General features: G+C 39.6%; 1 protein-coding gene and 1 long non-coding RNA gene across 3 annotated transcripts in view; one reads left to right on the top strand and one right to left on the bottom strand.

Moving 5' to 3' along the window:
* Positions 1-27,318, top strand: part of LOC125453120 (PC3-like endoprotease variant B) — a 1,374,573-nt gene that overhangs the window by 1,231,253 nt on the left and 116,002 nt on the right. The window lies entirely within an intron of this gene.
* The window catches only part of LOC125453126 (uncharacterized), a 91,347-nt gene that overhangs the window by 39,720 nt on the left and 24,309 nt on the right, over positions 1-27,318 (bottom strand). For both annotated transcript variants that reach the window (XR_007247700.2, XR_007247699.2), the window contains one exon: positions 824-1,006. This is a non-coding gene — a long non-coding RNA (uncharacterized LOC125453126). The remainder of the gene's footprint in view (positions 1-823; positions 1,007-27,318) is intronic.

The following is a 27,318-nucleotide window of genomic DNA, read 5'->3' on the forward strand; positions in this document are numbered from 1 at the left end:
TTCTAAAATATTTTTGGAGTTGATGTAGTGAGTTCCAAGCTTTGACACAGCGTAATAAAGTGTGAAGCTGGATGAACACAGCAGGCCAAGCAGCATCTCAGGAGCACAAAAGCTGACGTTTCGGGCCTAGACCCTTCATCAGAGAGGGGGATGGGGTGAGGGTTCTGGAATAAATAGGGAGAGAGGGGGAAGCAGACCGAAGATGGAGAGAAAAGAAGATGTTTCAAGAGAGTTGCAGTGGGAGAGAGATTCCCTGAGGTTGATCCGGAGGGAGGAGGGTATCTTCTTCAGGTTAGGCATCCCTGGAAGAGGCTTTGCAGTGAGGTTAAAATTGTATCAGAGATCATGGGAACTGCAGATGCTGGAGAATCCAAGATAATAAAGTGTGAAGCTGGATGAACACAGCAGGCCAAGCAGCATCTCAGGAGCACAAAAGCTGACGTTTCAGGCCTAGACCCTTCATCAGAGAGGGGGATGGGGTGAGGGTTCTGGAATAAATAGGGAGAGAGGGGGAGGCGGACCGAAGATGGAGAAACAGCATGTTGCTTTTGCTCTGCAATTTGGGCAGGAGATTCAGTGAGCTGTCAATGCAAAGGTGGCACCAGATATTGAAGATGCAGTTGCAGTGCCTCTGGGACAAGTTGGAACTGACACTTCAATGCACTTTGAAATGAGTGGAGACAATCAGGAAGGCTGCATCCTGTAATGCGCATGTCAATCAGCTCTCTGCTACCCTCTTGAAATCGTAACATGAGATCTTTGCAGCAGAAATTGTCTGTGACCTTAACCTGAGTCACATGGTACACACACAAAGCATGCTTACCTTCTGGTATGTAAGCAGCCCACACATGCCTGCTGAGTACAGATCCGCATTCTCTGTCATTTGTTCAGGTAGAGGCAGCACCAGTATCTGAGCTTGTGGCTGCAAGTGACAGGTTGAGAGACAATGCACTGGCATCAGTCCTGTTACTCACCCTCGTCTTGGACATTGGCAATTCTTGGCTATCTGAAAACAAAAAAAAATCATGAGAAGGTTATGATGAGGAAACCCAAGTGGAGAAGCAAAAGGTCCATGGCTGCCACCATCTGTGGTGTGCACTTATATAGCCGTAGCGTCATACAGCATTGCAACAGACTCTTCTGATCTAGCCTCATTTGCCAGCATTTGGCCCGTATCCTTTTATACCCTTCCAATTCAGATACCCCTCCACATGCCTTTTCAATGCTGTGATTGTACCTCCCTCCATCATGCCAGATAGTTGACTGTGAGTAAGTTGGGATTTTAGAATCAATATACCATCATCCCCAATGTTCCCAGTGATGCCAGATGTCACAAGTTCTATTACAACAGGCACTGTGATTCAGAGAACCATCTCCTCCATAAAGCTCTTGGTTACAGGAGCTCCATCTTCGGTCCGCCTCCCCCTCTCTCCCTATTTATCCAGAACCCCCACCCCATCCCCCTCTCTGATGAAGGGTCTAGGCCCGAAACGTCAGCTTTTGTACTCCTGAGATGCTCCTGGGCCTGCTGTGTTCATCCAGCCTCACATTTCATTATCTTGGATTCTCCAGCATCTGCAGTTCCCATTATCACTGGTTACAGGAGCCCTTGTTTGCTCGCCTGCTCTGACCTGCTCCCTTTCATTATGAAGTACCTTGTCCTGCATGAAAGAGATCAGAATTTTAGTGAGCATGTTGCATGGTCTTTGATTAATGACTGTAACTATGTGGGGATAGTGAGAGCTAGGTGAGTAGCCGATATCACCAGAATGTGTATTGGTACGAACTGGAGTATCTAGAAATGAGACATGGAATTGAGAGTGCCAGTGAGTGCTGCTGCATGAGTGATTGGGCTGTAGTACATTGAACAGCTTTTGAGGCTGGTAGTGCATGGGTAAGAGAAGCGTCTACAGACCTGGAACATTAATCAAGCTCATTAGACTTATTGTGGCACTGTTGCCAGATCCTCAGAAACAGACAGTGGGATTTGACATCTCTGGCCAACTTGTCCCAAATCCCTTAGAGTATGGTCCTTTCGGGTCTCCTGTCCCCGTTCAAAATCTCTGTCCCCCGCCAGCAACAATGACTGCTGTCATATTTCTCATCCAGTCTACCACCACCAGTAAATCCTTCACCTCAAGATTCTGAACATTCTATCTGCCCTCATTTTCCTTCTTTATAAGAGCAGCAATGAAAGTTGGCAGAAGCCTACTCTAATTCACTGTACGTTCCTTTAAAACAGAGATAAACCTCCTTAAGGAACTGAGGCTTTCTCTGTGCACAGTTCAGAGCCCTGCAGAATGCTGAGTCATCTATGTTTGTTATCCCTACCACAAGGGGTCTGGATAGATAGTGCATCACAGCCCCAGGATCCAGAAAGCAACATGGATCATTTTCCAGTCTGTCATCTTTGTTAACTGTAACCAGCATGCAGCTTATTTCTGGTCAGATGATAAATTAATTATTTTAGAATGCTTTGACATTTTTTGCGACAGTTAGAGACCCAAGAGATACTCCCCTCCCCTCACCACTCCCAGTACACTACCTGCAAGCTCCTTTGGAAGGTACGTTAGTGAAATGCTCATGGTCTACACTGCGAACAGCTTACACCCTGGGTTTATTGCTTAAAGGTATTTGACTGATTTCTGCACACAGGATGCTGTATACCTTACTCGAACACATTTCGGGAATTTTGCCTTGTGACCATTGACTTAAAATAAACAAAATAGATGACAATGTAAAGCATGCACTCAATATCTATAAGCATTCCTGCATGGCGGACTCTGCACCAGGAATGCAAGTTTGTAATATTATCTTTTGTTTTATTATAAATTATGTCTATCTCATATTTTAGCTAAAATATATTACTTTCTATAAAAATAGGTTTAATGGCTTGTTTTGCAATTCCAGTTGAATTCACGTATGCAATACAGGCGTGTTAATAAACCTACGCCACCCAATTCACTATTGCTTTTCAATTCATTATCATCATAACATCTTCCATGTATGGGGCTCCTTTCACAAAATAACAAAATAATAGGGAAGAGTGAAGCAACGTGACAGAAAGCCTGAATAGCTAGTTGGAATTTTGGTATGTGACTGGAGGGACAGAGGAGTACAAAAAATATGGTGAGAGTGCTCCAGCGTGTGGAAGTTGGAACTGAGCTAAGAAGTGCACAAGGACCGAGGGTATACTTTCCTGTGTAGAACTGAAGGAAATTGCAAATACTCGAAGAGGCAAAATTATAGTTCCAGTCGATAAGGAAAATGAATTAGAATCCAGTGCAACAGGATGTGGAAGAGGACAAAATAGAACTTGTCAAGGAGTTGTTATACATGCTCACCATTAGACTGGCAATTGGATGAGATATTTATGTAATTATTCAGGTAAAAATTTTAATTAATACCAGTATGCCTATGCAACATAGGTTGCAACAAAGTGCATGGTTGAACAATAACACTGAATTAATGCTCACAGGAATATGTGGGTTCCATTAATTATGTCATGCTCCCAGCATTGTTACCTGATCCACACTTTTGGGGAGCAGAGAATTATCCTTGCCTTGTGTTGATGTATAAACCAGTTAGAGTTTCTACTGTATAAGCAGCCAGCAGGCAGCAGTTGATCACAGTCTTTCCTATTTGGCAAACCTTTCTGCATTAGTTTACCAGTGCATGTTGCGATGAAATGAATTGCATTGACACACATTGTCATGTCATTTGTACAGCTTGAGCAAAACAAAAATAACATGTAGCTATACTGAACCTAACTGTTCACAAGCAAAGTTGAAGATTATGAAAGATCGCTGAGAAAATAATGTGTTTTTAGGATTTTAATACACACAGCAAAAAAAGAGGAAAATTACCCATTTTTATCACTGCGGGTGTAGGCTCATACCCTTTAGGCTCTCTGAGAGCACTTTAAAATAGTTGGATTCCTAAAAATGATTTTGGCAACTTGGACGCTTTAAATATGTTATTCAGTTGATAGTTTTGATTAATTATTTATATTTTACATTTGAAAAGATATTTCCCTCCTGTGTTTTGTTCTCTCTTTCTCAATATTTCACATTTCCTTCTTGTGAAAGTGTTGGATCCCTCACTAGATTATGATTCCATGAAAGGGGTCGGTAAACTCAAGCAAGTGTTTATTGTTTAGCTGCGAGCCCAGCCAGTGAATACCATTAGGCTATTTAACTCTAAGAGGCATCAGGGAGGAGGCATCCAATTGTTTCTTCACCCAAAATTCACAAATACTGCCTCCAGCAAGGGTTACTGGCATGAACAGGAGCAAAAACCTGAGGTTTGCTTCACCTTGGTAATCAAGCTTATTTGACAATAATTGTAAAGTCACTTCTGACATCTCGCAGACTGATTTCAGGAAGCTTACTGAGAACATAAAATTGAACCTAAAATCTCAGTGGTGTGCATACTTCAACTGAATAAACTTCATTGAGCCAGTGGGAAGAATCCTTGTTTAATTCTTTTAAACCCCCTTGTAAGTGAAAACAGAAAGAAACGAGGAAAGGCTTTCAATCAGTGAATCAGAGTGGTTATTAATCAAGGGGAGTCATTGCTGTTTTGTTGCCCCAGAGAAACCACACCTCATTCTGTGTCCCAGTGGTGCCATAATGCAACAGATCACAATACTTGAGGGAAACAATGATCTTCTCTAGCCCCAGTGAAAACATTCTATTCCGTGCGACAAAGACTAAAATGAAACGGTACGGTAATGACTGTTTTCTGACCTCTGTAAGGAATGGGAGTAAATGTTTCCTTTGCACTTTGCCACGAAGCAGTAGAGTGGGAGTTTGTACTTCATCACACAGATGCAGATTCCTCCAATCTGGGCATTTCTGTGCGTCACAAATATAGGTGTTTTTAGTCAACCTTGATCAGATGAGTTATGACATACCTCTAGCACAGGTGGGAATTGAACCTGAGCCTTCTGCCCAGAGGTAGGGACACTACCACTGTGAGGGAAAGTAAGTAACGAGAAAGGGAAGTATATATCTTTTTTTAAAAAAGTGAAGCCAGACAAATAAGCAGTTGTAAAAGTGTGGATGCATATTTAATAATGAGTGTAAATGTAAGTATAGACAACTTGCATTATTTTTAAGCAATACTACAGGTGTTTAGTGCCAAGAGAACTGAATGATGGCAGTGTTATAAATGACCTATTTAAATAATGGCAATTGCCGGCTCCACCCCTAGTTCCTCACTGGAGGTCAGTGTGGGAAAACTCACTTTCTTCCCAGCTGGCCTTCCAAACCTAATGAGTTAACAATTGAAATTTAGGAATTTCCTTCTAAGGAAAGCACCGTTTTGACTATACTGAGGGGGTTCAGAAATGGTATTGCTGCTGCTATAAACAGGGGCTTTGCAAGTTGAACCTTTGGCAAATTACAAAAGGGAAAGTGGCAGAGGGAAGTGAAAGATGATCTGTGAAATAATACATGAAAAATGTGTTATTTTCAAATCACCTTGTTAGATGTGAGTGTAGCAAAGGTCAGCAGACTGGAACAATGAAAAGTTCCTTGTTTGAATAACACTAGGGAATATTAACCTGGGACCTCCAGGTCATGCATGACTGAATTAAAGAAAACATTGGAACAGCAGTAGTCTGAGAAGGAAAAGTGCAAAAGTTAAAGAGTTAAGGAGGAGGAGTTTCACAGCTATCAGAATCAAGAGGAACGTCCTTATCAAACTATTAAAGGCTGAAGGCAGGTCTTTAGTTCATTGATACAGTTTCTTTTGATTAAATTTTAACTTCTAGCCACCTTATATTAAATAGTGATGAAACATAATCTAAGATTCCTCTCTGGTCTACAGTTATTGCTCAACAACCATTTAAGTGGCAAGCTCTGAACCTAATACACAATGCTCTGATCTCAGTGTGTCATTGAGTTGCTGTGCCAAGTAAAGGGCACGCACTTCACAGGAAGGGAGGAATAATTGGAGGGCAGCTCTCTCTGTAAAGTTCTCACACTCTCTGACAGTTTGCAGGGCAGTTTGAGCAGAATAGGATTCGATCACTTACCAACCCTTTTGCATGTTCGGCAGTGTATGATCCAAACACAGAAATCTAAAGACGAGTTTAGAAAAAAGAAGTATAGAAAGACTTCTCAACCAGCATAATCAGCTGTTAAAATTAGCAAATGCACAGTAAATTTTAGTTGCTCATGAATCTGTCCTGTGAGGTTACAATATTTTTGTCTTCAAATCCTTGTCATGTCCCTGCACAAACGTAAAATTTACCAGGCAACCTGACACTGCAGCAGCACGAACTAATTGCAGCTGTGAAGCAAAAGTTGGAAAGAAAAGTTAACTTGCTTTTGCTCATAGCCGGAAGAGCAGGGGTAGATTAAATTATGCTGGAACCGTTATTCCATTCCACAAATATCTACTTGTCAGTTAGAGTGAAGATGCGAAATATGGTCATTTAAAATTCATTTCAGCGCTGTTTTATTTCATGTTATTGTGTTTATTTTAAGGTCACTGCTAAAATAGTTCAGAGAGAAATTTCAGATGAGTCATGATTTGACATCATTTTGACTTGTTTTTGAAAGTGGTATTGAAGGAACAAATTCAAGGCAACGATTTCCCATTGCCAGTATCCCTTCGAAGTGTGTCACCTGTCAAAATGAGAGTCAGCAATTGTGCATGTAGGGCGCCTTTGTGAAAAATCAGAGTCCTTCTGTGGGTGGTGGAGCCCAGGTTAAAATTCTGCCCTTTTTCTCCCGTAAGATGTTCCTTAAACATGCCTCCTAACTAAACTTTTTTCCTTATTGGCCCTAATATTGGTGGCTGGGGGATCAGATGTTTTTTTGGGAATGCTCCTGCGCAATGCCAAGGAATATTTTACTACATTAAGGTGTTTTGTTGTTGCAATTCATCCAGTTGGGCTGGAATCTCGAATAGCCTACTCTTAAAATAAATTGCTCAATATCAGCCAGATGACCGCCCAGTAGTGTAGTTTCTCTAGAGTCGGAAGTGCTGATTCTAGTTCCACAAGAAAAGCTCCAGGCCTCCACAGAAGAAAATTTTGGCAAATATGTTCCTCATGTTGTCTGTACGTTTTGTTCAAGTATTCACATACCAAAAGCAGCTTCTGTATCAGTCCTCTTAATTTAGCTGCCATAATGTGACTTTTGCAAAGCTAGAGCAACATGAAAATAAATCTGGTAGGTCTTTATGGATTGGTAACCCAAAGCTACACTTACATGGCAATCTCTGAGGTCAGTAAATGTGCATCTTTGTGCACTGTGAGTAGCATTGTGGTAGAACACTACTTACGGAGTGAATTCATCACAAAATATTACTCCATCAATGCATACTGACCAAAGAATCGGAGCTAGCTTGCAGTTAGGCAGAACGATGGTTTTAACTAATTTATCAAAGACTGCTTCCATATCATAAAGATAAATAGGAAGGGGCGCAGTTAGCTGTCTCTTTCAAAACCTAGACATAAAATTAATGCCAGACACTGTGTTCTTTAGTGTTTCTGAACTCATTCTTAACATAGGTGTTAGATTATTAGTTTGTGTGTGAAGGTAAAGGTAAAGATGCCATAGTTTTAATAGACTACAGGATTGCTGTCTCATTAGAGAGAAATTGACTACTGATGATTTGATCTGAAGGTCACCGTGTCTCAGGTGATGGGAGAGGTTTAGAAAAAGAGTCATTCAAGGTAACCTTGGCTGTGAGGGAGCTGAGCCAATGCTATTGGCATTACTCTGCATTACAAACTGACCATCCAGCCAACTAAGCTAACTGATCCATGTCGAGATATTCAAGTGTGTTTAAAAGTGGGTCTGTTGGGATTACAGGAATGGTTTCTCAGTAGACATGTTCAAGAAACATGTGATATCATTGAGCTTGCAGACTCTGATTCACCCGAGAAGAGACCTTGAAGATTTGGCTGCTGGATTACTGAAAATAACCCTTGTGTCAGTCTTGAACTGTAGCAGGAAGGGTGAGATATCTTGGAAAGGGTTGTTTTTAATTTTAAAAGAGATGCCAATGACAAATTTGGGAGAAGGTCTTCCATGAAAAACATGAAGCCTGACTAGCTCAGTTAGTGAGGCACAAAAATAGATCAGCCAAGGCTCAGTGGCTATCTTTCTCAACTCTGCTTCATAACAGTGTAGGGACAAGTTCCACTACAAACAGAAATCCACAATACAAGCCAATGATTCACTTCAGTACTGCACTGACAGAGGTGCTTAGATTTTTGTTTACCAAAAGTATTAAGGGATATGGGGCAGAAAGGGATATGAAGTTGAGTTACAGATCAGCCATTATCTCCTTGAATCATAACACATGTTGAAGGTGAGATGACCAATTGTCATTTCTGCAATTCTAAATTCTCTCAGGGTCTTGAATACCTCAACTTCTACTTTTATAATGCTGATATCATAGACCGACACCAATATTCTGTCAAAACAATTTTATTTTGATGTGTTAACACTACAACAATGACCAGATTATCTGTCTTTTTGTGAAGCCCATGGACTGTAAAAGTATCAACCCTGCTGTTCATGATATAGTACCATTGAATCTTTTACTTGCACCCAAACAGGCAGGAGGGACTTCAGTTTACCATCCCGCATGAAAAGCAAAACCTCAGATAATGTAGTCCTAAATTGCAATCAATTTAAGTTGTTAAACTGCCCCCAGTTTTAAATTGCAATGTCAACCTTGGTGTTAATGCACTCAAGTCCTGAAATGGGACTTAACCATAGGACTTTGTGGTTTAGATGCAAAAGTGCTGCAACTCGCAACTGCTGACAATCCTACTGTGATGTAATGGAGATCACCAATTATCTCAATTTTGTGTGGTGACAATAGTTTATATTTTCTCTTGAGCTTCTTTTGTGACTAACAATGTGATAACAAGGCCTTATCACATCGCCTGCCATTACACACTGCCTGTTGTTGGTCACTAACAGTCCCCATTAACAACCAATCACCCTCCAAGCCAAATCATTATCAATTCCTTTGTCTATCCAACTGCTCTTCTCTCTCTTCAGGATCTAACCTATTGTTTATTCCCTACCACATCCACCTCTCCATTCTCTGCATATAAACTGACGTTTCCCCAGCTACCATCAGTTCTGAGGAAGTGTCACTGGACCTGAAAATTTAAACTCTGATTTTTGTCTTCACAGATGCTGCCAGACATGCTGAGCTTTTCCAGCAACTTCTGACTTTGTTCCTGATTTACAGCAGCCGCAGCTCTTTGGGTTTTTATTTAGTAAAGGATCAGCAAACAATCTGAAAACAATGCAGTCCGAAAGATATGATTTTTTCACTGAATTGATTAGCGGTGCTCAATGACCACATTTAAGTATTTGAATATGTGACCACAAGCCCCATCTAGTCACGGTGACATGACTTGGAATTACATAAGTACTCTGTTCCTGGTGAAGCTGCATTGAATATATAACTCAATTTGGAGAATGAAGATAACAAAAGTACAAAGTAATATCCATGTTTCACATGCTGTTGCATCTGTTGTGAGGACCATTAATAAAAGAACTTCAATGGATTTTGCATGGAAAATTTCCTGGAACTGCTCACAGAGTAATTTTTTTGGTGGGAGTGAAGAAAATTAATCCCATTGCATATGAATTCTAACTACACTTACAGATTTCAATAGGAATCTTAACAGACATTTTTCACTGGAAGTTCTGCACGTCAGTCATATTTTGAAATTACAGCAGTTCTGTAATTGGTGAGGCTGAAGGGCTATTTCATTATGTGTTGTGTGATATGTGCCATGAGGATCAGACTTGCTTGCTGAGCCGATGTGTTTGATTGTAGACATTTCGTCACCCTGCTTGGTAACATCATCAGTGTGCGTCCAGTGAAGCGTTAGTGTTCTGTTCTGTTTATTATTTATATGCCTCGGTTTACTGGAGTGGTTGGTTTTACTTCCAGCTCTGTTTTTTTTTGTTTTTCAGTGGTTTGTATATCGTGTCCAGTTCAATGTGTTGATGGAGTTCAGGTTGGAATGCCAGGCCTGCAGGAATTCCCCAGCACGTCTCTGTTTGGCTTGTGCCATTATGGACGTGTTGTCCCAGTCAAATTCCTTCTTTGTCAGTGGGTTTTGAGACCAGTGAGAATTGGTCGTGTCTCTCGGTGACTAGTTGGAGTTCATGTATCGTGACTGTCAGTTTTCTTCAAGTTTGGCCTAGGTATTATGTCTCACAGTTGTTGGATGGTATTTTTATATTACGTTAGCTTAATTGGTTGTGTGTATGGGGGTCCGTTACATTCGTAAGTAGCTGTTGCAGGGTGGTTGTTGGTTTGTGGGCTACCCTGATACCTAAGGGTCTGAGTAGTCTTGTGGCCATCTCTGATGTACAGAAAGGTGACTAGTGTGTCTGGCTGTGTTGTGGCTTTGTGGTTTGTCACGGAGGTAACAGCAGATTGTGCTTTTTGGGCGTCCGTTCCGTATGAGGGCTCCTGTTCTGCTTTGCACAATTCCAGGTTGCTGCAGTTGTGACCCGTTTGAATAGTGTCCTGATGCAGCTCTGTTTATGGATGTTAGGGTGGTTGCTGGAGGAATTAAGCATCTGGTCCATATGTGTTGTCTTTCTGTAGTCTGGAATTCCCTGTTGTTCTTACGTGCTACATTACATCCAGGAAGGATATTCGGTTATTGTTTTCTTCTCCTTTTGTGAATTTTATTCTGGTGAGGGTGTTGTTTATGTGGGTTTCTTCTGGTCTTATGCATTTGATAATCATGAAGGTGTCACCTACATAGCGGACCCAGAATTTGGGTTGTATTGTAGGGTACAATGTTCGTTCTAACCTTCCTACTACTGCTTCTGCAGTTAGCACTGATACTGGGGATTCCATTGGTGTTACGTTGATTTGTTTAAATACATGGCCGTTGAAAGTGAAGTGAATTGAAGCCAAGTATTCACTTCACCTTCAATGGACCAGATACTTAATTATACCAGCAACCACCCCAAAAGCCATAAACAGAGCTGCATCAGAATATTATTCAAATGAGAACAGGAGCACTTATACAGACTTTATAAATGGAATGGATACCCAAAAAGCCCACAAACCAACAGCCTCGCTGCCACAGCTAATGACGAACTTAAAGGAACCCATACCCACAAACAATAAAACTAATGTAATATACAAAATACCATGCAATGACTGTGAGAGACAAAGCTGGAAGAAAGCTGACAATCAGGATACATGAACACCAACTAGTCACCAAGAGACATGACCAATTGTCACTGGTCTCAATACACATGGACAAAGAAGGACACAAATCCGACTGGGACAACACATCCATAATAGCACAAGCCAAACAGAGACATGCCAGGGAATTCCTGGAGGACAGGCATTACAACTGGAACACCTACAGCAAACACGTTGAATTGGACCCAATCTACAAACCAGAGAAAAACAAAAAAAATCCAAAATAGAACTGGAAATAATACCAACCACTCCAGTGAACAGGGGCATATGAATAACAAGCGGGACAGAACACCAACGCTTCACTGGAGGCGCACTGACGCTGTTACCGAGCAGGGTGACGAAACGTCTGCAGTCAAACACACCGGCTCAGCGAGCAAGTCTACCGCCTCACCCACGATCCAGACTACAAATCTTCTCAAAAACTTCAGATATGTGACATGCTTGAGGATACTCCTTCTCCTGCAGTGTGCTCCTGTATTGTTGTCCATTTAGTCTGTACATGGCTACTCTTTTACTTCCACTTTTCTGCCGTACAGAAGTAAATAGACAATTGAAATGTCATATTGAAGAGATCTGTCATTGTGAATACGAGCTTGAGGAAAAGATTTAATGTTTGCCACTTAAACGCAAAGTCCACCTCAGGTACCTGCACTTCTGCTTGCCTCCAGCAGAGCTTTGTGCTGTGAGTGATGCCTGTGAATTGTGATTCAGTGTCACGATGAAAAGAACCATAACATCTTGTCAAAAAGAGATGCTGGTGGGGTTTTGGCCACAGCTGTGAGGCCTTACAATTGTGAAAAAGTGCATGTTTATCAGAAAGGATGTTTTATCTGAGTGTAATATAATATCTGAATGGAATCTAATGCCAGTTCGGCTTTTGTCATATTTTGTCATACGATGTTTTATCACAGAAAACGTGTGATATAAATGCAAGTTGTTGTTGAATTATTGATTCTGTCTCCATGTCGCTGGGTAACAAGTGCATGATTATATTGTCGTTAGATCCAAAGAGAAAGGATGTCCAGCGGGTTCCACAACAACAAAAATTGATCAACTTCCGGCAATTGGACAAGGAACTGGATGTGATTGTGATATTTCACTTTCGTGAGTGAGTTTCAAATCCAGCTGACAATGATGCGGTGAAAGTTCCTGAATCTGCTGTGTGTGAGAGATGAGTTTGATCAAATTTTAGTTTCCAACACAGGTTGTTGGCACCAAACTTAATTTGAATAAATGGAAACTCTTAAGGGCCTGACTGACCTTTATGTCAAAATTCTTGATATAAAATCTCATCCGGTAAAGCCCAATATTAGGAGTGCAAAATTACCCCAAGCATGTTTACTGCCCATGTACCCACAATTATAACTCCAAATTGGCCGTGCGAGTAATTCATTAATAATTAATTGTGTGCCTCAACCGTGTCAGGAATGCTTAATAATATCATTGAGCACCATTGGAGGTCAAATTGGATAGTACTACTTTCTACTGATTGAACAGCTCCTGTGCTCAACTGAGCATGCTTTTTTTCCAGACTTAACTTTCACTCCTTGAAGAGATGGAATGGAAGTGGAAGAAGGAGACTATTTGAGAAGGAAAAAGGTTGCTAACATGAGGGAGAGAGTGATCTAGAGTAAGGGGTGAACTGGGATCAAAATGGAGGAGGGAAACAAATTGAGGGGCGATTGAGAGGGAGCCATCAAGGGAAATAGATGATTGATGATTATGGTTTAGTGATTGAGAGGACAATATGGAGGGACAGTTTTGAGTGAGGCCAAATAAAGAGGGGGTAACTAGGCAGGGATAATGACTCAAATTGAGGAAGCAATTGGGAGGAGGGAGGGAGGGTGCAGTCTGGGCTCAGCATATGAACGCACAGGATAAGAGCTCAAGTAGGCCATTTGGCCCCTCAAAACTGCTCCAACATTCAGTAAGATCACGGTTGAACTGATTATTCCATACTTCTGTCAATACTCAATAAACGTCACCCTACCCCCTTGCTTATCAAGAATCTCTCTACTTCTGCATTATAAATATTCGAAGACAGTGCTTTTGAGGAAGACAGTTCCAAAGACCATGACCTTCTGTGATTAAAAGAAAAGTTTCTCCGTATTTCTGTTTTGAATGGGTATCCTGGATTTTTCAATAAAATTCTCTACTTTTGGATTCTCCCAGAAGAGGGAACTTTCTTTCCATATCCACACTGTCAAAGTACCTCAGGATCTTCTACATTTCAAACTATCTCTTACTCTTTTAAACTCTAGCAGATACAAGTCTAACCTGTCTAATTACATTCTCTGCAGTTTGGCCAGTTGCTATGTGGACCTCTGAGAATCATTTTGAACAAGCCTTTTCAACAACTATCTCTAAAGCATTCTATAAACTTTTCTTCTCATCTACCTTTGTGCATGTGATTGTTCCAGTCTGTATGTAGATTTCATTCAGGTAAATATTTTTTCTAAAAACATACAGTTTTGCTCATTCCCTGTTTTAAGTCCAGGCTGCTTTGTTTCAGCTTTTGCCAATAGGGCAGCAGATGTTTTTCTGGAGCGGAATGTTCCAGAATGATACATGTAAAATTCTTTGATTCTATTATCAATGAATTTGTAGATCCAAAACTCTTCCAATTCTCAGTATTAAAATAAATTCCCTACCTTGCACAGCTTTCAAACCAAGTTTTATTTTTTCAAAGAAAGGTTAACTTTATTTACACTCATTGTGTGGAAAGGCAGGAACATCTGGGAAATTGTTTTGTTCTTGTTTTAAAGCATGATTCAAAGCACAATATTATACAAACACTCAGTCATCAAATTTAACAATGATACATGCTTTCACAACACCATGAATTGACAAATAAAAGCTTAATAATTGCTTTGCAGGTCACAAAGTACAGGAGCGCTACAGAGTAATTCATTAGAGCCTGCAAGAGAATTATCTTCAACTTTGTTGCTCATTTTCCTTGATCTATTGTATGAAATAATGCATAGAAGGGGGGACATTTTTGGCTCAGTTAGTTAAAAAGCTCGCATAGGAACCAGATTAACACCAACTGCAAAGAAATTGATTCCCGTTCTAGCTGAGATAGACGTGGGGTCTGTCTCCCCATCCTATCTATAGTCAAAAGTCTTTGACACTTTTTCACAGTGTGACAAGTACTCATCAAGGAGCTGCCTTCTGGCAGAAAACTAAAGAAGAATGCACAATAGAGTGGGGTCTTGACACTGGTATGTTTTGTAATTTGATCACATAGGTGCACTACACAAGTTTATGGAATTACCAGTTACTGCACACAATGTCACAACACATTAGCTAAGTTGGTGCGATTTAGAGAAGTATCACTAGTCCTTTACTGCTCCGTCTATGTTGCTTGGTCTGATTTCTGAAATAGGATATTAGGGGTGGTCGGATTTCCAGCTTATCCCCGTGACTCAGTCATCACAGCTCGTTTATGCTGTAAGGCTCTGATGTTGAGTGTTACTTCGCTTGAGACAACTTCTTGCCCAACTGGGGAAGAAACCCCACCTTTAAGATCTGCAAGAAAATCTGTTGGGATGTGGTAGGCTTCGTAGGCTGTGGAGTGGGAGGAGAAAACAGAGACTCAGCAGACTTATTAGTCAAGCTTCCAGTCCATTGCTGACCTCTTCCTGCCACAACGTAATCACTAAAGAGGCTTAAATGACATGAGAGTGGATGGCCTGGCTGAGGTTATACCTGTTGCCTGTTAAGGCATTGTTGGGTAGAGGCAACTGAGCTGGCATGATGGAAGGCACCCATAAAATTTTGCAGCCCAGCCAGCCTGAAATCCTGCCTGTAAAAATTTTGTCTTTGCCCCCATCTAACACCATTATGGAAGCTCTGTCATCCAGGGGAAGACGTCACCACCATATCATGGGCAATTAGGAACGGGCAATAAATGTTGTTCTTACCTATAATTTCCTAGTCCCAAGATTAAATTGTTAGGAAATATAAACTGACATTTTTATGAATAAATTTCAAATTTTAAACTGAGTATTGAAGCCAAATGTGTCAGCATATTAAAGACGGATCAATGTATGAAAGGGTTTAGAGGAAGAGCGGGGAATTGAAGCAAAGTAGATAGCATTGATAAGAAATGAGTACAAGGTCTGGTATAATAGGTCAAAAACCTCCTCATGCTGAAATTTGCATGACTCTTTAATAGCTGGGAAGCTTAAAAATAAATCTAACATGCACTTGCTATAGTTGGAAAGATATTAATTTTATATGTAACATGCGTGGATGCTCACAATATGATCTATAAGTAAAATGATTGTCTCGTTTGCCCTTTGACAACTTTACGATTCTCAGATTTCTGCTTTAGCTCTGCATTTGGCCTAGGCCCTTTCATTGACAGTTAATTTTGCTTTGTTTGAATTTTGGAAACTGTAAGTTCAGTTCCAGTCCTCCTTTCGCTCCATCTCTGAAATGCAAGTTTACAGTGACAATTCAGGATGTTTTATATTGTTAATATGACATGGTTATCTCACAGTTTTAATCCTGCAGATGCATTTTTAAATTCCCATGTTCCAGTCCAGATTCCTCACTGCACATTTGCTGCATGCAGATTGTGTTACCCAAGGAAAACCTTCCTTTGCTCATATGTTTTAGTAGCTGTATCTATGCTGAGTATTAAAATAGTCACTTGTCTTCCATCAAAGATTTGGGATCAAGATAATGTTATACTGCAAAACTTAAAACAGTTTAATTGGATTACATTTTAGCATTCTTAACTGGATATTTCTTGAAAATTTTATGGTGAGCTTTGGTTTGGTTTCTACTTGTTATTTTATTTACAAGATAAATTCTTGAAAATCAGCATAGAGTCAAACACAAATTGACTCCGTGATAATGGGAGCTGCAGATGCTGGAGAACTCTTTTTATCGTAAATGTAACCTTTCGACATGCTGCATTGTTATACATGGCTTGAAGACCAGAAGACAGCAGCCATTCTATCAATGTAATCATGAAGCAAGCTCTTTAGTCCAGTGCTCTTCACTTGAGGGCTGGTTCATCCTGCATAATATGTGGAATTATATAATGCAGAAAGTGAATAAGTCAATGTTCTATCGCCAAAGATTGTAGTATTTGTCAATGTTCTGCCCTGTTCATTCAATTAGCTATGCTAGGGAAACCTTGGAGCCATTGGCTGAAGGAAATTTTAGCTGCATTGAAGCCAAGATACATCATTCCCTTGCCCATACCAGTTCATTGCTTTTTAGGATCTCAAACAATGAAGCTCATTGCCTTCCTCAATCAGTTCCTTTTTGTTACAATCTGTAGAAGTTTAAAATACCAGCTCAAATATATGCTTCTTCCATTGGTTATTGTTTTTCCTCTGTTCTTTACAAACTGCACTCTGCGTCATAGCGTTTCAACTATATTTCTCAGTTGAAAAAAAATTCAGAATATCTGTACTTAGTCAGGATCAGGCCTAAAAGGAAAACTCTACAGGATTGTGCTGGAAATCAGAAACAAAAACAGAAATTGCTGCAAAATTTCATCAGGTTTGGCAGCATCTGTGGAGAGAGATCAGAGTGAATGTGTCAGGGCCAGCGATGCTTCTTCAGATTAGACCTGCTGCGTCTTTCCAGCAATTTCTGTTTTTGTTTCAGGCCTAAATGGAACTTGTTAACTTTTGTCAAAGTTGATAGCATTCTTGTCACGTGATGTGTAGCTCTGGAAATGAAAACATGTATGCACAGAAAGATTTGTTGCTGTAATACTTTTGTTGACCGCTGAAACACAGTTAATAGCACACTGGTCTCTGGGTTCAAATTTCACTTCAAGACTTGAGTATACGCATGAGACCTGACAGTCTTAGTGCTCTGCTGAAGGAATGCCACATTGTCAGAGATGGAGTCTTTCAGATCAGGTGTTGAACTGAGGCTATATATGCCTGCTCATAAATAAGCTTATGATGAAGCAGTGGAGGTAAAGTAATTGAATATTTGCAAGGCAACAGTAGATAGATTTTTGACTAACAAGGGAGTCAAAGGTTAACAGGGGTAGACAGAAATGTGGAGTTGAAGCCACAATCAAATCAACAATGATCTTATTGATAGAGGAACAGGCTCAAGGTATCAAATGCCCTGCTCTTGTTGGTAATTTGTATGTTTGTACTGCTTCAAGGAATAGCAAGGGAGTGCCCGACCAATATTAATCCTTCAATCAACATCACACAAACAGACTAACTGATCATTATCACATTCATGTTGGCTGTGCATAAAATTAACTGGTGTATTTCCTACTTTGGAGCAGTAACTACACGTGCAAAGTACTTCAGTGGCTGTGAAGAGCAGTTGCACATCCCATGTTTGGGGAAAGCAGCATATGAATGCGATTTTATTTTGTTTGCTTCCCAAAGTAACTGTTTATTAATGGAAAAGCACACAGAAATGTGAACGTCATGTATGGCTAGTTTGAAAATTAGTTAATTTGTTATCCTGAATTAGCCGTGAAATCCAAGAGATTATAGTGAAAAGGAATGAATTTCACTTATACAAAAGGCAAAGAATGCTGAAGAAACTTAGCAAGTCTGGCAGCATCCTCAGAGGAGGGGAAAACTCCCACACCACCGCTGGCCTAAATGTGAAATATCTTATACACTTTCCGGATAATCTTTATTATTCACTAAAGCAAATTATTCAGTTGTAGAACAATTGCTTTGATTATTGCCAAGACATTGACAAAGTTATGTCATCACTTGGCCCAACATCGTATTTTAAGAATAATTAGAAATGTGCAACATGTGTAGCCTATATGTACACATTTGTAGTTTATATGAGATGGTGAGAGAGTAAGGAAAATGCATTTCATCTAAAAACAATGCACAATATTTTAGTCTTAGAACTGATAGTGGATGATCTGGTTTGTAGTTTTCAATATGTTAGTCTCCGTGACATGTACCACATGGATTTGGTTTCTTGTTCAGACAAATATCATGAAGGTTTATAACAACACCAACTATGTACATGATTTCAATGTTATAAAAAATAACATAGGGTCTCTGCTATTGATGTTAATGTACTTCACACAATTAAACATGTGGCTGAAGATGCTATACTGACTCCATTGTGTGCAAAGGCTGAAAGCAAGGCAGCATTTTTATACTGGAATGTCATATGTCATGATATCACATAACTAGGTTAATGGTACAGGCCTGCACGCCTGGAGGCTATGGTGAGGTTGTAGATGTGTTCACTGAGCCGATGGGTTTGGTTGCAAAAATGTTGTCAACATGCTTGGAAACATGCCAGCGCACCTCTGGTGAAGCATCAGTGTTCTGTCCCACTTGTTATTTAGGTATCTCGGTTTGCTGGGGTTTTGACATTACTTCCAGTTTTGTTTCTCAGTGGTTTGTACACAGGGTCTAATTCAATGTGTTTGTTGATGGAGTTTCGGTCGGAATACCAAGGCTGCAGGAATTCCCTGATGTGTCTCTGTTTGGCTTGTGTGATTATCCATGTGTTGTCCCATTCAAATTTGTGCCCCTTGTTGTCCGTTTGTAGTGAGATGTGAGAATTGATCGTGTCTGTTTGTAGCTAGTTGATGTTCATGTATCTGTATAGTCAGTTTTCTTCTGGATTGGCCTATGTAGTGTTTCTCACAGTCCTTGCATGGCATTTTGTACATTACCCCAGTGTTGCTGGTTTTGGATATGGGATCCTTTACATTCATCAGTTGCTGTTGTGGGGCGGTTGTTGGCTTGTGGGCTACTCTGAAAGCTGGAGATCTGAGTAGTCTTGTGGTCATCTCTGAAATGCCCTTGATGTATGGTAGGGTGATTAGTGAGTCTGGTCATGTTGTGTCTTCCTGTTATGGTCTGTCTCGGAGATAATGGTGGATTGTGTTTTTTGGGTTCCATTTCTTTTGAAGACTCTGTATAATTGCTCCTGTTCTGCTTTGCATAGCTCCGGGTTGTTGCAATTTGTTGTGGCTCGTTTAAATAGTGTCCTGATGCAGCTCTGTTTGTGGGCGTTAAGATGGTTGATAATATAATTGAGTATTTAGTCTGTATGTGCACTCTTTCTATATATTCTAGGTATATATGGAGACTGTGGTGTATTACAGCATCTCTCTTCTCCCCTTTAAAAAACAGGAACATTCCTTTCGAAAAAATACGTTATCTTGACTTTGTATTTAACTTCTCTCTTCAATGAGCTAGCTGTTATTAGGGATTGCTATGTATCACTCGTATTCGCTTTGTTCTGGTTCAGGTTGGAATTACTGTCTGCATGCTTATCACTTGTAGATATACTTATCGATTATGTTCTTGTACCATTTTCTTCCTTCTTTCCAAAAATGTTTCATTCACATGCACTTGGGTTGGGAGAGTATTGGAGGAAAGTTCTGTTTGGATTTGTCTCCCAAAGATGAGAGCGGCTGGTGGTGGAAAGAAACATTGCCTGGAGGAATAACATATAAATTTAATGTAGCTATCTGGAAATGTTGACAAATTGCTTTACATTTCATAATCATGGGATTTACGGTATGAACAGTGCATTCTGCAGGAACGTTTGACTGAGGGTAGTGAGGAGAAGAGGTGATATGTTGAGCACCTGATTCTTGCATGTCTTTGAAGGTAACCATTTATTTGGGTACACTAAACATATTGAATATAATGGCTAATGTGTTAATAGCCATTGCATTAATGGTATTTTTAATTCATCATACAGGAAGCATTTAGTGAATCAGCTGTGCGAATGTAATTATATTCTTGATCATGGAAAGTATCAGCCATGATCTTGCACCATGGCTGAGAAGAAAATTCACATGGAAGGAGAGGTCATCTTGATTATTAGGAATGGTGGACTTGGCATGTTTTAACAACTTGTTTAGTCAATTGTTGTACTTATTAATCCTGATGAATATAAGGATTCACACATCAATCTAGAGTTTTTTTAAAACCATGTGACCTGTGTGCATATGGCTTGGCATGTCTCAATATAAAGCATACGGATTTACTACTTGTTTGCCAAAGAAGACTACATTCTTGGACAATCCTAGTTCATCTTAGAATGGTCAGAAAGTGCTAACCAGCAGAGGTATGTGTACAGGTCACTTGCTAATGATGAAACGGATGCTGGGTTCTGAAACAAAAACAGAAATTGCTGGAGAAATTCAGCAAATTGTGATGAGTTTTTGTAAAGAGCCACTGGACTGGAAACATTAATTATGCTTTCTTCCCACAGGTACTGCCAGACCCATTAAGCTTCTCCAGCAATTTTTTTCTGTTCCCACACGTACTACCTGACAGCTGTCTACCAGCTGTAACTTTGAGGTCACTTCTTAGACTTGATACTTAAGTGCCATAGATGGAAGTTTGGATGTTCTTTGGCAATGTTTGCTGGTTGGCTCTTCAACATGCTACTATGGAGCATTGTGTTCTACTTGGGGTAACTCCAAGAAATTAGACTTCCAAATATTATCTCTACGTCTTCTTGTGGAACACAGACTGAATGTGTGACAAAATGCTGGACACTGTTTTGATGGGTGAGACAAACCACATCTCATACAAGATTTCAATGTTCCACTGAACTTGTCAATGGCAGCAAGAGTTTTTCCAGAGACAAGCACTTGCAGATACTGCTGGCCTGTTACAATTGTTTGAAACTTAGTTGCTGCTGCTCATAGAGCATCAATTATATTGCCTTTGATTTGTCCCTATTTTCTGAATAATTTGATAGGTGTAGAGGCAGAGGCTATTTTCACAAGCCTTTTAGCCAATTTATCTTTGGTAAAATCACATCCCATGCCTTGGTTTCAATATCTGCCTATGAATTGGTTGATTAGTTCTTATGACTGTTGGTGGTATGACATGAACACAAGTCTGTATATCTTGAAACTGATTTGAACTTTAAGTTGATCTTGTAAAGTCTGAAATATGTTCTACTGATCTTGATGATATACAACAGGAATGCAGCAGTGTTTTATTTTACTTAACCTTCAGAGCCCAAAGCAAAATATTTGACTTTCTGAGAAAACAAGGTATAGAGCTGGATGAACACAGCAGGCCAGGCAGTATCAGAGGAGCAGGCAAGCTGATGTTTCGGATCTGGACCCTTCCTCAGAAAAAAAAGTTTTTTTTTCTGAGGAAGGATCCAGACCCACAGCGTCAGCTTTCCTGCTCCTCTGATGCTGCTTGGCCTGCTGTGTACATCCAGTTAGATACCTTGTTATTCTCAGATTCTCCAGCATTGGCAGTTCCTACTATCTCTGTTTAACTTACTTTTTGTCAGCTTTTTACTGATCCATGAAGGAAAAACGTGTTCTTTTTTAAACAACTGAAATTCTGACAGGGTTTCAATAGATTGCCAGTCCAGGGTTTGATGTTCACTCTCTGTTTTCTTGTGTAGCTTTATGTTTTCTAAAATATAGTGAAATAATCTGTATTGTAGTGTAGTCTTTATCTCCTTTTGCTTAGTTTTCTCATTTTTTCAGTTGATTTTAGTTGTTTTTAAAAATTGCTGCTTCATCAAAAATTGCAGGCTTATGCCAGTACTTGGCATTTGTATCAAAAAACAAAGCAGCAATGAGATGACAAGAACTTTTTTTTTCATTTTGACACCATTTTGGGAAAGGAAAGTAATGGAATCAATTGATGTGTGGACATAGTTTTAGATATATTAATGTTTTCTTTGAGTTTTCTTTTTTTCCATTTAATAATACAAGGATTGTTTTAGTGGGTTGCAGCTGTCTAACCAGCGATATTAAAACTTTTTTTTTTAATTGGAACCACTCTGGACCTGTTTTAAACTGCTTTTTTTTTTAAATGAGAGAAAGAAACCAGCCAATTTCTTTTTCTATCACTTTACCTCATTATTCCTTCTTCAGCTAATGTCCCTGTTCTTTTAAAAACCATCATCACCTTCCTCTTCAAAAAAAACCTGTAAAAACTTGGAAATTACAGCCCTTATCCATGGTTCCTTTCCTCTCATAATTCCTGGAACATTGTGTCCTCTGCAAAATCTGCATCTGCTTTACAACACTTAAACATTTCAGCCTCCTTTTTAAGTTTTGACCTTGGACATGTCACAAAAATCCCAAAACTGAAGTTACAAATTACAGATTCTGTGACTATCATGGTGCATTATTCTTCCTAAACCTTCTTGATTTCTCTGAATTCATTGGCATGTTCAACTTTGGTCATGATGCACCATTGTCCTGCATGCCTCTCGACCATTTGTGAATGAAAAGGCACTGCCCTCACTCACATTTATAAACAAGATATGTCTATACTTTGTTTATTTGCACAATTCGGTGGGAACGGCTCTGGAGCCTCCTTTTAAGAAAAAAATACTTTAATGTCATTTGGGCATGTTTGGCAAGGCTGGTTGGCATTTGTTGTGCCCGTATCCCTAATTGCCCTTGAAACAGGCAACAAATGTTGGCCTTTATTAATAAGGAGACAGGTAAGAACTCCTTCAGTGACACTTAATGGCATTATGCATGCTTGGCTGATAGTCCAAGCTGATAAAGGGTTTTTGCAGTGTTTCTGCATTATCATCTGGAGAAAATGTTGATGTTGATGGTCACCTTTAATTGATTATAATAGGGCATTCTTTCTATAATTTCTTTTGTCAATGCCACAACGTCTATTTGCATAAAATTAAGAGATCTGAAGTGTATTAAGTGTTGGTAATTGATATGTTAATTATCTCATTCACTCTTTAAATGATTATTGGAACAGCCATATTTTCTTTAAAAATGAATGTTTTCTGAGCACATCTACACTTCCCATTGCTACTGTTTGGTTCATTGGACTTTACATTAGTACATTTTGGTTGATTGGGCATGGAAGTTTTAATGAGGGTGTGAGGGAACATGAGATTGGATGAGGGGTGTGCGTCATTTGTGGCAAAGAAAACAAATGAGGGGTTGTGAGGCATGAGGGATAGAGGACCTAAGAGCCTTATATTGTAACTGGAACAAAGTTCTAAGGAACCAAGGTGGGCTTTTTAACCAGCTGACCTTGACACTCAACCGCAATATTGCCTAGGATCTGACTCTGCAGTAGGTAGATCTAATTACATTCCATGCCTGCCTCCCCAAGGCAACATCAGGACACTTTGGCCTTTCTAAGATGTGTCCAGTGAGTCAGGGAATTTTCTGACTTGAGCTATCCACCACGATAGTTTGATTTTCATGATTTTCATGGGAGCGATGTTGGCAATCTATTTTCACACAGCTGAGATCCAAGATGAATCATCAAATAATCCATTTTTGAGCTGTTAGTTGAGGGATGAATATTGGTTATCATCAATATTAAACAGATTCCCATTTCTTCCTCCTTTGGTCTCCTGAGGTTTTTAAAGTTCCCGGAAGCAGCAGATCAAACTCGGCTTGAGGTCTACCACTTCCAACGTGTCACAGTCTGGGATTAGAATTTGATCCTGGAATCTGTACTCAAATCCTGGAGAGAGACTGGAAACATAGTCTGTTTAGTCAGATGATGAAAGTGATATCAATTAGGCCAATCTGATTGAAGCAATTGGAAAAGTTAATAGAGATAAAATAAGGGTTGCTCTGGTAAGATTTGGTTGTTTTATTGTGCTAATAAATTATGGAATCTTTGCTCTGCAATTACCCAGTGTTAGACCTGTTCTGAGTGGGATTGCTGCCAGGACAAAAGACAGTCTCAGATATACCATAGTTTTAACATTTCATAAATTATAGGTTTGAAAGGAGTTTGTGTACTTTTTTGTGATCCTATGTTTGTATGAACCTGTGTTCTCTTCTATCAAGAATAATTCAGACAGGACTTTAGTGATCACGTGGCATAAACACAATGCAGTTGAACTGGTGTAAACTCTTTTATCCCAGGTTGCTAGCCAATGTAGATGTGCACCCATAAGTGCTGTCCCCAAGCTGTGGTGGCAGGGTTTGGCTTTGACATGCTGAAGAGGAAGATTTTCTTTTATTTTCAGACCTTTGAGGTCAACTTCAGTTCTCATCACAATGACCCAAATGGAATCAGATTTCTCTTGCATTTATAGCTGAGGCTGCGCCCAGTCAGTTCCGATACTATAAAATCTTAAATAGAATTAATTACCTGCCCAAAACATGCATTGACTTTTCATTTACAGCTCAAATCAATAGGTGATTTGTATCAGGTGTTTACACCAGCCTAATAATAATCTTCTGTTTCATAGCCTCAAATAAAACCAGAAGAAAGACTTGGGAGTTTTTATCATCAAAGACCAATTACTGAAATTGTTACTCATTTATATTTCTTCATTTTCTACAATTATGGTGCAAATTCACATCAACTGTCAACGATTAGCACAAATATAATTAAGGTGTCAAATTGTGACTTGTGTTTTATTGGTCATCATCCTCAAATTCACTGCAACCTTCATCAGCTTTCTTTCATAACTGCTTTTTAACTGTCTTTCCAGCTTGACAGAACTTGATCCACTCTTGGATATCAAAACATGGTCGAAATCCCTCTACCCTTGACTTCTATTCCCGACCCTGAATTGTCACACTACTTATAAGTGGATTATCCAATGCAACACCTACCATAAATATCAAACCAGTTTCAAAGTGTATCCTGAGACATCTATCTCTCCATAACCTTTCTTGGCCTATCTACTTTATTTGATAGCTTGACACACATGCATTCTTGCATGAGTTAAAGTTAGCTTTCATTAAGCATTGGGATAATATAAAAATTCATAATGAACCCTGTGGAACCCTACTGGTCGTAGGTGACCAACCTGGAAAAAAAACCCTTTTGCCTCACTCACTGTTTTCAGCTCTATTTCCATCTCATCACAAAGGGGACATGCAGTTTACCAAACATCCCTGTTTCCAATCCTTACATTGCCTTAGATTTAAATTCCTCAACCATATGTTTAAATCTATCCATAACCTTATTGTTTTATATCTACTAAACACTCTACTGTTACAACCCACCACCAAATGCTTTGGTCCTCAAACTCTGGATATCACAGGCATTAAGACAAGAGGAATATCCATCGGGAGCCAAGCATTCAATCATCAGTCTCATACTGTGGAATTATTTTATAAACTCTTTCATTTTCCATCCCTTCAAACTCAAGATGGTCCTTAAATATAAATTGTTTGACAGCTTTTGGTCACCTTTCCTGGTATCTACTTTTGCTCAGTGTCTGTTGGTCCAGGATTCTCTAAAGGTTAACTTGCAGGTCATGTCCGTGATTAAGAAAGCGAATGTAATGTTGTCATTTATCTCAAGGGGGTTGGAATATAAAAGCAGCGATGTGCTTCTGAGACTTTATAAAGCTCTAGTTAGGCCCCATTTAGAACTGTATCCAATATTGGGCCCCACACCTCAGGAAGGACATACTGGCGCTGGAGTGTGTCCAGCAGAGATTCACATGGATGATCCCTGGGACGGTAGGTTTAATGTACGATGAACGGCTGAGGATCCTTGGATTGTATTCATTAGAGTTTACAAGGTTGAGGGGAGATCTAATAGAAACTTGCAAGATAATGCATGGCTTAGAAAAGGTGGACGCTGGGAAGTTGTTTCCATTAGGCGGGGAGACTAGGACCCATAGGCACAGCCTTAGAATTAGAGGGGGCACATTGAAAACGGAAATGAGGAGACATTTCTTCAGCCAGAGAGTGGTGGGCCTGTGGAATTCATTGCCACGGAGCGCAGTGAAGGCCAGGACATTAAATGTCTTCAAGGCAGAGATTCATAAATTCTTGATCTCACAAGGAATCAAGGGCTACGAGGAGATTGCAGGGAAGTGGAGTTGAAATGCCCATCAGCCATGATTAAATGGCTGTGGGGACTTGATGGGCCGAATGGCTGTATTTCCACTCCAATGTCTTATGGTCTTACATAGATAGATATTGCAATGGTTTACAAATTAAAAGGGCTATGCAAATATACATTTTTGTTGTGATAGTTGAAAAATTTTAAAAAGAATCGCAAGATTTACTCTGCCAACTCTGACTTTGCAAGCCTCCCAAGTTTGGTTGAGTTCACTTTACAAAGGTTTCACTTGTCAGTCACAGCTGAAATGAAGATTGCTAGTTATCTCTAATTGCACTGGGTTTTATTGTACTCCAAGAAGGTTTAACATTGTGAAGAATAATTGATCCTCTTTATGTAGAGCAGAACTTTAACAGGCTGTTGAACCTTCAAGACTTCATCTTTTACAACATATAATTAAAAGTAATATAGCCTTTAAACTTGAGTGGTGAAACAGAGTGAGCTCATGACCTGTGCTAAGCCCTGTATTCTTATGTTGTGAATGCAGTTAATTTGCGTTCTGGGCTCAGTAGTTAAGCAAAACTTTTAGCTTGGGTACGGAGATCAGAGTTAATATTGAGCATGGTGATTTCTAACACAATGCCTTGTTCATTAAATGACCACTTAAAACAACAAAACTGTTCCTAAACCGAAATAAAATGAATTTTGAAATATCTTTATGTCCAGATTGATCAGGGTAATGCATCTGCATTCTATTCACAAAAATTGCTTGCACTGAAACAGTTCCATAGGAGACTTTAAATTCAAAGAAACATCTGTAACTCTGCAATACTGTAAAAACTCACTTCATATGTGATTGGACACATTGTGGAATCTCAGTTAGTTTATAGGTATCTCAATTAGTTTTATAGGTGAACAGAAGGAATGGCTCTGATTTACTGAGAGCCATTGTAAGAAATCTACTAAATGTGGTTTCATACTGTTTCAGAACCTTATATCGTTCTGTATTAGAGAAGCTGTGACAAAGTCAAGCTAAGCATACATGGTTACTGAAAATCAATTCAAACTTTATACAAACATTGGCAGAATCTAATGTTAATATTAAACTTCAAGGTCCGCATTTATCTAAACTGGAAAACGTAAAGGTGGTCAGAAGGATAATCCATATTTTGAGTGCATTTACCTGTCTTACACCAAAACAAGGGGACTAGAATTTAATGATTGGAGCAGTTTACTGGCAGAGCGCACCAGCTGCTTGCTCAATCCTGCCAACATTAGGTTAAACACAATCCATTTTGAGGCTAGGCATTGAGGAATGGGGCTGTGGGCATAAAGAACAAGCTTCCAGGAAAGTCTGACTGGCTCCAAATCA

This window comes from Stegostoma tigrinum, chromosome 6 (assembly GCF_030684315.1).
Source record: "Stegostoma tigrinum isolate sSteTig4 chromosome 6, sSteTig4.hap1, whole genome shotgun sequence".
NCBI lineage: Eukaryota > Metazoa > Chordata > Chondrichthyes > Orectolobiformes > Stegostomatidae > Stegostoma > Stegostoma tigrinum.